The sequence below is a fragment of the Neovison vison genome, chromosome 1, assembly GCF_020171115.1.
Source record: "Neovison vison isolate M4711 chromosome 1, ASM_NN_V1, whole genome shotgun sequence".
Lineage (NCBI taxonomy): Eukaryota > Metazoa > Chordata > Mammalia > Carnivora > Mustelidae > Neogale > Neogale vison.
Genome location: NC_058091.1, coordinates 46,385,432 through 46,396,173, shown reverse-complemented (window position 1 = coordinate 46,396,173; position 10,742 = coordinate 46,385,432). Strand labels below are relative to the sequence as shown.

Below are 10,742 nucleotides of genomic sequence, written 5' to 3'. Positions count from 1 at the left end.
TTCCTTTGACCCTACGGTTTAGGCAACACAATGCAATCTTCCTCATAGTAACTACATTATTTAGAGAGACATAAACTCAAAATATTTCTAAACCTGATGACAACTATTTATCTGCTAACTTAATCAGTCTCCCAACTTCTCTGGGCTTCAAGCTCCCCATATGAAATATTGAGGAATCGTTTAAATAACACTTAAGTAACTGTTTAAATAATATATAAAAGCTGTTCTCAATTCCTAGCATTCATTCCAACTCTCCATTAAGATGTGGCTGGCGCTGGCGAGTTGAAAACATCCGCTATTCCCTTTCCAGGCCCATCCGAATGGTCTTCGGCTTCCCCAACCGTCCGCTTGAGGGCGCTGTGGCAACAGCTTGCGCCGGGAGGAGAGGCACGGACCGGGGGCGGGGATCGCGGGTCGTCGACGTCGACGCTAGCGTGGGCGCGGGCGCAGTGCACGCTGGGAGCTGTCACTAGGCCCTTCGGCTCCCGGCCTCCGCGTCGCTGCCGCGGTTGCCAGGAGAGCGGCGCCGGCGGGGAGCGGCCGAGCCCACGGCAGGTAACAGCGTCCCCGCCCCCAGCGCGGTCGCGAGGCCGGCTGCCGGCCTTGAGCGGCCTCCTCGGCCTGGCTGGTTCCGGAGCCTCGGGGACGCCCCGCGGGGCAGTCTGCTGTGGCGTCGGGGGTGTTGCCGCCCTGGCCCCGCCTGGAGCCTGGAAACCGGCCGGCAGCCCTCCGGTTTCCGGAGAGACGGGAGCTGCGCGGGGATCGGCGGGTCGGGGCCGGGCGGAGGCTCGAGGGCGGTCCCAGGCAGGGGCGGCTGCTCCAGACCCTCCTGCGCTGGGGCCCAGCGGTACGCAATGTTGGGGTGGAGGTCGCACCTGTGAGATAAAGGCGCGCGGAGTGACCTCTTTGTTGGTGGAATCCAGGCTTCGTGCGGTCTCCTTCATCTGGTGGGTTCTTTTAAGATTGAGGAGACAAGAATGCCTGCCATAGTTAATGTTCCATGTGGGGGGGTTGGAAAGGAGTGCAGAAGTTTATTAGAGGAAGTCAGGTTAGTCATAAGGAAGTTGTTAACCATTATCACCTTTGATTCTCAAGCCTTTTAAAGTTGCAGCATAACAATAGTTACTTGTTGGTCTCGTCCAGCCTTCCCTACCCCGAGGTAGGGGAGGGGGAGTGGTACACAACTACTTTAAAGCTGAACGAATTGTGTTTCTGACACTATCTTCTAGTTCTCTGGAGTTTGAGAAACCTTGTGATAATCTGATTTGGAGACTTAGTTAAAGCAATCAACATTTTTTTATTAATTACCAAAAGGATAAGAAACCAAGTGTTTGTCTGACAAATAAGCCCAGAACTGTAGGAAGACAAAAATCTCTCAATTTCGATGTTGTTGGCTTTCTTCTACGCAGACAGCTCTCCTATGTTCTCATGGACAGCATATGATGACGTTAAATGCTAAGAAATTCACCACCTAATAACAAAGTGACTTAGTTGAGCTGACAGAAGTTGTAACGAGTAAATTAAAACCAGTTGTAGTATAGATGCTTTATTTCAGTGATTCCTTGATGCTGCCACTCTGAACGAAATCATTCCTCATTAGTACTAAACAATAGTAAATCTCCAGATGTATCTAATTATTAGGAACCCATTTCTTGAAGAACTAAAAATGCCCAAGTTAATATACAAACCAGAAAATGTGACACCATAACCGAAATGTTAAACATAAATTAAATGTTTGACTACATACAGTTTGAAGAGCCTTATTTTGTAGTTAAAGTGGTGGAAAGAGCTCTGGCCTGGGAATGAAAGATTTTGTTCGCTTTCTTTCTTCTCCAGCTAACCAGATGTGATCTCTCTAGGCCTCAATTTTGTCATCCGCTTAAGGGAATTTCCTAAGATCAGAGTTTTCCAAACTGATGTTCCTTGAACCCTGTTTTCAATCTAGGAACCGCTTTACTGCCCCCAAAACAGTGTTCCATGACAAATAATTTGGGAGCACATAGGCTTAAAGCAGTCTCACCTGGCCAGAAAGACTTTTCTAATGACCAGCCTGTTAACATCTAGAATATAATTACATAGAATACCAATTTGAAAATTGCTGTACCGATCTTCCTCAATTTATGATGGGGTTATGTCCTGATAAGCCCATCATAAATTGAAAATGTTGTAATTTGAAAAGTCATTTAATACGTCTAACCTATGTTACACATGCTCACAATACTTACATTAGCCTATAGTTGGGCAAAATCTGTCAAAGCTCATTTTACTACAAAAGTTTTGAATATGTTATGTAATTTATTGAATATTGTACTGAAAGTGAAAAACTGAATGATTGTGTGGATAAAGAATGATTGTGTGGATAAAGAATGGTTGTAAGCATATGAGTTGTTTACCCTCATGATGGCAGGGCTGACTAGGGGCTGAGGCTTGCTGCCACTGCGAAAAATTGTAAATCGAATTCTCATGAGTTGGAGTGCCTATATTTGAGCCGGGTCTCCTTCAGCTCTAAAATTCCCTACATTATGCTTTCCTGCTTTTAGTTTAAGCTTTCTGTGGCATAAGCACATAGGGCAGAGCATGTTACTTTTGTTACTGATATAACAAAAGGCTTGTATTTTCCTTAGTAAAACATTAAGGATGCACATAGATTTCAGTGCACTTTAATGCTTTCATTTATGGCAGAGGAAGACTATCCTTTTTTTTTTTTTTCTGATCTCTTGATGCTTTTCTATAACCATAATTAATTCACATTTTGGATTTGGTTTTATGGTTAAGTCATTGATTTTATTGAGAATGGCATTATAAAGTTCCAAGAAGACTTGTTGATAATGCATTATTTTTACTATGTCTGAGTTTCCTCTCTCATCATGAGTGCTTAAACTATGAAATGTAATAAAAGCCACTTGAAATGTACTTAATAATTAATAACTAAATTTTAAGAGCTTAGGTCATTGGAACGAGTTCAAGGTTAAAACAAATTCTAAGGCAGTCCTTTCTGAGTTGCTTACAAATAGGATCTAAGTACTGAATACAATCTTAAATTATTTTGCTAAATTCTGTCAGGTGTCACTAGCACACAGCCAGTATGGCCACTTTAGTCTATTCTTTGTTACTTTGTTAGGAGTGAGTGCTATTAACATGCTCCTTTGTTTGAGGGGGGACAGGGATGGAAACAATACATTTAATAGATGATACTTAATTCAGGTAAATTTTCTCCCTGAAATGGAACTGTTGAAATGGAACTCAAGTTTTGTGTAATTGCTTACAGTTTTTATTGAAAATTTATGATATGAAATTAAGTATTTTGATTCCATTGCCTTTAAATGGTGATTTCCTTTTATTATATTTACCTTTTTACTGCCTCCCCCCAATCTATCGAAGCCTAAAATTTCAGTAATTCTTCATTGCATCAGTCAAAGACATACCAATTTTAAGGAAGAAATTACAGATAAGGTGCATTCATTTTATGTGTACGTTATATACACACCAAGGTAACCACCAGCACAATCAAGATTTAGAACATGCCATCACTCAGGCCTGTGTTGTGCTTTTGCTTTCTTCAAATGCGTGCTCCATGTCTTGGCATGTCCACATCATACAGTTCTAGCTCCAATGCCACCTTGTCTGTGAATCCTTTTTTGATTACCTCATTTTAAAGTAACTTTCTTCTCTTCTAACTTTCCTGTCAGCGTTTATCTTCTTTTCTCTCCTTGGTGAATAAACCAATGGTATGCTCATAGTTCATGGTAGGCACTTATATTTATTTCTCGACCAAATGGGTAAGTGTAGTATTTCTCAAATGTTAGTCATTCTTACATCATCTTCAAAATTTTGGCCATATCTGCGTATTTCCTGTATCCTTGCTTTCTTTGTATTTCTTTATATCCTTGTAGTTATTAATATAATTTTTAATGAAAACTTGAAATAATCACTATAGAGAAAAAAATATCACTATCAACAGAAAGTAGATGTAAAGTTGAAAATAATGAAAACAAAACTTTTTACATGTTAGAAACTACTGGCTACTGAACACTCTTAAGCCAAAACTTAAACTCAAAAACTTGCTTTCTTTGTTTAAAAGGGAGATTAGCAAGAATTACAGAGGTGTTGATAACATTCTGCCATCAATCTGAGAACTTCCTGATGCAGTCAGAGGCATTACAACAGAACGAAGGGGGAATAAATTCTTTACTGATTCAGTGTCGCTTAGCCCTCTCCTTGGGCCCCATAAAATCATCTCACATCTGATGGGTGGCCAAAATTTGGGAAGACACGGAATTAATCAGGGCTGAAAATTCCTTAGAACTTTATCTGTGAAAGAATTGGGAAATAAAACCTAAATTGCCAATTAAAAGGTATACTAGAGTTAACTTCAAAAATGCAATTAAAAAGACTAAATGGTCATTATTGAATTAGATAAGTCTTTTTTTTTTTTTCAAAAAATGTTTTTAGTGTCGTTAATGTTACTTTCCAAATAAAACATTCACTTTTTTTTTTAACATCCACCTTTTTATTATTAGGATATGATAGCTATAAGATAAACCTTTGAATCTGAAGAAATCTAAAAATCAGTGGAAACCTTTTATATGACAAAGTGATGACTGTTGATTCAGTAGTGATGAAATGTTGGTAATATATTCATCTGGCAAAGCTCCTATAAGCATGGATAAGGTAATAAGCTTAAGAGAATATCATATCTCCCTTACTTCTTCCTTTCATCACTTTTTAAGTTTGAGTTGGATTTTAATATTTCCATCCTACAGAAGACATTTCTGGCCTTTTCTTTTTTGGGTTTGGTTTTTTGGTTTTGTTTTTTTTTTTTGGTTTTTTTTTTTTGCTTCTGAGGTAATGAAAAATTCTCCTCTCTCACAGAAACAGTTTAACGTGAATAGTCAGGAAAATAAATGCCCTGCTCCTGTTCTGTAAAATATGTCCTGTATTTCAACTTGCTGTAGTTATTTTCAGGCTTATGTATGTATTGTGAGCTTAATGTTTAAATTACCGTTATTTTGTGTTCATGAACAAAGAGTTCAGGTGAATAGACCATTTAGTTTGGTGTTTCTGTTTTCTAAAAAAATAATTTACCTGAATGGTAATACTAGGTTTATGAGTATACACAATAATTTGCTACTCAACCAGAGGTCAAATTGCTGTTAATCTAAGGTTCTGGGATACAACCTTTATTTGGAAGTAAGAAGAGAGCCCTCTTGATGAATAATCTTTATTAAAAGAGCTTTCACCCAAATGAGTAGTTTTTTTCCTGTCTCTACTATAAAATAAAGCAGCAGAATAGAAGCGGTGCTGATAAACTCTTGGATTTGAAAGTAACAACTGACAGCAAGTAATCAGAAAAACTATAAAAACATAGCAGTTTTAGTCCTTTAAGTTATACAGGTAAATAACCATTTGCTTTTGTGTATATAGGCTATATCAGCTACTTGAAACCCTTAGAATATGTGTTAGTGTAATCAGTCAGATTTTCCAAGTAGCTGGAACTTTTCTGTATTGTATACCACAGATGCAGTCCTGGTCTGCTGTTAGGCTTTCTGCTTGTCTTCAACATGATGTACTTTGCACAGTGGCTTTTCATATGCACTTAACACATGTCTTACATTGTCTTGATTTTAAAATTTCCTGGACAGAAGTTTTTCTCTGTAGGGGGAGAGAAATAGAATATAGTACTTGCTTTAAAGTTTGTGTCTGTCATTTTGGAAGAAAAATAAATATTTAAATGACTTCCATATTGTATACCAGCAGTTCCGTAAATGTTACCACCAATTAGTCAGGAGTCCACCCTGAAGCCCAAAATGGGATTCCAGCAACATGATTATTTTTACGGCACCTGTTGTTTTATTGGAAGGCTGTCTTCAAAGCATTGTGACCCAAGCCTACCTCATTTTATTAATTTGAGGTTGCCTGTGTGATGTGATAGCTGTTTTTATTATGTTTAAGTTATAGAGGTTTTGGTTTAAAAAGTAAATATTCAGTAGGTTGCCTTCTTGGGGATCGACTTCTTCACTGTGCAAAAGGTTTTTATTTTGATGTAGTCCCAGTAGTTACTGCTTGTTTTTCCATTGTCAAAGAAGACCTATCTAGGAAAACGTTACTTACCCTGGTCAATGTCAGAGAAATTACTACTTTTGTTCTTTTCTAGGATTTTTTTGGTTTCAGGTCTCACATTTAGGTCTTCAATCTATTTTATTTTTTTGTATGAGTATTAGAAAGTGGTCCAGTGTCACTCTTTGTCATGTATCCATCCCATTTTCCCAGCATCATTTATTGAAGAAACTTTTCTTCATTGTATATTCTTGCCTCCTTTGTCATAGACTAACTGATCACGTTTGTGTGGGTTTATTTCTGGGCTCTCTATTCACTTCCATTGATGTGTCTGTTTTTGTGCCAGTACTCTACTGCTTTGATTACTACAGCTTTGTAATATCTCTTGAAATCTGGAATAGTGATACCTCCAGCTTTATATCCAATAAGGGGTTAATGTCCAAAACTATAAAGAAGTTGTACAACTTGGCATCAAAAACCCCTCCCCAAACAATCCAATTAAAAAATGGGCAGAGGACCTGAATAGACTATTGTCCAGAGAAGACATACAGATGGCCAAGAGTTATATGAAAAGATGCGCAACATAAGTAATCATCAGGGAAACACAAATCAGGATTACAAAGAACTATCACCTTACACCTGCCAAACAGCTAAAATCAAAAAGACAAGAAGTAGTAAGTGTTGGTGAGGATGTGGAGAGAGAAGAACATCATGTACAGTTGGTGGGAATGCAAATTGGTATAGTCACTGTGGAAAAGAGTATGGAGGTTCTCAAAACTTAAAAACATAAATACCATATGATCCAGCAATCCCCCTGGGTATTTATCCAAAAAAATGAGAACATGAGTTAGAAAGATCTATGCATCCCTATGTTTGTTGCAGCATTAGTTGTAACAGCCAAGAAACAGAAACAACCCAAGTGTCCACTGCCAGAAGAATGGGTAAGGAAGATGTGGTGCATACACACAACAGAAAATTACACAGACATAAAAAGAATGAGATTGTGCCATTTGAAACAAAATGGATAGACCTAAAGGATGTTGTGTAAAGTGAAATAAATCAGACTGAAAAAAAGACAAATACCATGTGATCTCACGCATAGCAGGAGTCTAAAGAAGCAAATGAACAAACAGAAAGGATCAGACCTATAAAAATACTGAGAACTGATGGATGTAGGGGGGGAGAGGGTGACAGGATCCACAAAATGGATGAAGGGTAGTGGAGATGCAGGCTTCCAGTTATGGAGTGAATAAATCATGGGAGTAAAGTGTATACCATGAGAAATATAGTCAGTGATACTGTAACTGCACTGTATGGTGACAGGTGGTAGCTACACTTGCGGTGAGCGTACCATAACATGTAAACCTGTCCCATCACCTGAAACTAATGTAACATGGTGTGTCAACTAGACTCAAAAAATTTTAAATGTTTTTTGACAATATTTACCTAGTCCTTTTTGGCTGTATAACAGAATATCTCAAAATGTAGTGATTTAAAGCAGTAAATAGTTTCTTTCAAAAGGAATTGGGGAGCAATTTGGCTGTGAGGTGCTGGCTTAAATTTTGTGAGGTTACAGTTCAGAGAGTGGCCTGGACTGCAGTCATCTTTAGGTTCAATTGGAATCAGAGAACCCCTTTCCAAAGTGGTTCACTTACATAGTAGCAGGTTATTTCTGGCTGTTGAAGGAAGGCCTAAGCTTCTCCCCATAGGGCTCCTTTAAGTGTCCTTATCACATAAAGGCTACGTTGCCCCAGAATAAGTGATCCAAGAGACAGCACATAGACCAGCAGTGATTTTGAGTAGGAGGGTAATTATACAAGATAAGGAATATCAGGAGTTAAGGATCATTGGAGGCTAGCCTGGAAGCTAGCTACCACATTTTATTTTATTTTATTTTTTTTTTTTTTAAAGATTTTATTTATTTATTTGAGAGAGAGACAGTGAGAGAGAGCATGAGCGAGGAGAAGGTCAGAGAGCGAAGCAGACTCCCCATGAGCTGGGAGCCTGATGTGGGACTCGATCCTGGGACTCCAGGATCACGCCCTGAGCCGAAGGCAGTCGTCCAACCAACTGCGCCACCCAGGCGTCCCAAGCTACCACATTTTATAAAGCTAGTATGTGTATATGTCACCAATAAGCAGTACATACTTATTCAATATGCAGTTTATACATGGCTCATGGTTTTAGAATAAAGACTGACTTAATATGCAAACTTGATTATATTACTAAATGAAGCACATACTTTATCCACAAAATTCTTAGTTTCTGTGGTTCTTTGTGGGGGGTGGGATGACTCTGTGTTCAAATATAACACTAAATATCTAGATTTTATTCATTTTGATTTTTTGTTATTAAATGAAGGAGGGAGGGAATGCCATGTGTTATACAGCTGCTATTTGATTTTCTATGAGGACATTACTCCTTTATTTTTTAAAAAATTAAGCTTATTTAGTACCAAAAAGATTTTAAATATATAAAAAGAACTATACAGAGAAAAGTCTCCCTCCCCCTGACCCCCATCTATGCAGCTTCCACCTGGCCAACTGGAAGTAATCAGTTTTACTTTCTTGTGTGTTCTTGCAGATCTATATCATATATATACAAATTATAGGATTATTTTTTTCTTTCTATATAAATGGTAGCATACTATGTACACTGTTGTGTACCTTGATTTTTTTTTTTTTAGTTCATATATTTTAGGAACACTTTCTAAATCAATACATAGACTTTATTTGTTCTTTTTGCCAGCCAAATATATTCTGTTGTCTTCAGTTTTTATAATCGTTATTGGTCATTTACTGTGAGTCAGGCAAGGACTGACTAGGAGCTAGGGATGTGAGAGCTAAAAATGATGAGTACTCAATCATAAGATTAATACCCTGGGGAGTCACACAGCTCAATTAAGTAAAGCAAAGTAAGTTCTGCGGTAGAGGAAGTACAGTGTGTAGTGGGAGGTCACAGAAAGGAGGTGTATATATGAGTGTTGGAGAGAGACAATAGTTAGGGAATACTTCACAACTGGGGTAAAATCTGAAGCATAAGTAGGAACTAGCCAAGTTAAGTTGGGATTTAGGTTTCAGGCAGAAGGAAGTTTTTAAAAAGATTCTAAAATGTATTAAAAAGCTATAGTCATTTTAAAACAGTGTGGTACTGACATAGAGACAGACATATAGGCCAGTGGAATAGGATAGAAAGCCTTGAATTAAATAAACCCTAGTGTATATATGGTCAAATAATCTTCAACAAAGAGTGCCTGACCAATAAGTCCGGTAAGGATAGCCTCTTCAACAAATGGTATTGAGAATACTGGATATCCACATGCAAAAGAATGAAGTTGAAACCTTATTTTATGCTATATGAGAAATTAACTTAAAACAGATTAAATCCTAAACATAATACATAAAACATAAAACTTATAGAAGAAAACATAAGGGAAAAGCTTCATGACATTGGGTTTGGCAATGATTTCTTGGGTATGACGACAAAAACACAGGTAACAAAGGCAAAAAGAGGTAAGTGAGACTACATCAAACTTAAAAACTGTTAAGCATCAAAGGATACAATAAGAGATATAGAAAGGTAACCTACTAAAATAGAAAATTTTCAGAAATGTGTCTAAGGGGCTGATATCCTTATTATAATAAGAACTACAACTCAGCAACAAAAATACAACCTAATTAAAAATTTTAAAATGGGCAAAGACTTGGAATAGACATTTCTTCAATGATTATATACAAATAGCCAGAGCATATGAAAAGATTTTCAGCATCATTAATCATTAGAGAAATGCAAACCAAAGCTACCATGAGATGCTACCTCACACCCATTTATTTCAGTGGTTACTGTCAAAAAACTGAAAAGTGTTGGCAAGGATCTGGAGAAATTAGAACACTTATGTACTGTTGGTGGAAATGGTAAATGGTGTGGCTGCTATGGAAAACAGCTTGGTGGTTCCTCTTAAAAACAGACCTGCCATATGGTCCAGCTTTCCCACTTCTGGGCATATTCAAAAGAATTGAGGATCCTGAAGAAATATTTGCACACTCAAGTTCATAGCAGCACTATTCACAATAGCCTAGAGGTAGAAACCATAAATGTCTATGAACAGATGAATGGATAAATATACACATAGAATTTAATATTATTTAATCTGAAAAGGGAAGGAGGTCCTTAGGGTCCATGCTGGGCATCAGCCTACCTTAAAAAAAAAAAGTCTTGTCACACACTACAACATGGATGAGCCTTGAGGACATTATGTTAAATGAAATCTGCCACAAAAAAGCCAAAATACTGTATGGCTCCACTTGCTTGAAGTATCTAAAGTAGTCAGATTAGAAGCAGAAAGTAAAACGCTGGGTGCCAGGGGCTGGCAAAGAGGGAAAATAAGGGTTTTTTAATGTGTGTAGAGTTTTAGTTTTACAAAATGAAAAAATTCTGAATGTTACTTACACAATGTGAATATACTTAACACTACTGAACTGTACACGTAAAAATAGTTAAAATGATAAATTTTATGTTTGGGTTTTGTTTTTTTCTACCACAGTTGGAAAAGATAAATATTAACCTTTTTGAAACATGAAGGATATTTGCATTTTAAAAATGCTATCCTGCAATGAAAGCCGTGTTTCTAAACATTGAAAAAGGGCCTGATTAAAGAATGAGCCTAGAGGGGTTGAATCAGGAAA

The 10,742-nt window shown here is 37.6% G+C and overlaps 1 protein-coding gene across 14 annotated transcripts in view; it reads left to right on the top strand.

Moving 5' to 3' along the window:
* Positions 1 to 485: 485 nt before the first annotated feature.
* The window catches only part of DOP1A (DOP1 leucine zipper like protein A), a 100,369-nt gene continuing 90,112 nt past the window's right edge, over positions 486 to 10,742 (top strand). For 12 of the 14 annotated variants that reach the window (XM_044246526.1, XM_044246494.1, XM_044246485.1 and 9 more), the window contains exon 1: positions 486 to 555. The gene's annotated coding sequence lies outside the window, so the exon portion shown is untranslated. Of the gene's footprint in view, positions 556 to 854; positions 948 to 4,550; positions 4,672 to 10,742 lie in introns of those variants that run through there. The other 2 variants (XM_044246435.1, XM_044246425.1) reach the window with 2 other exon arrangements.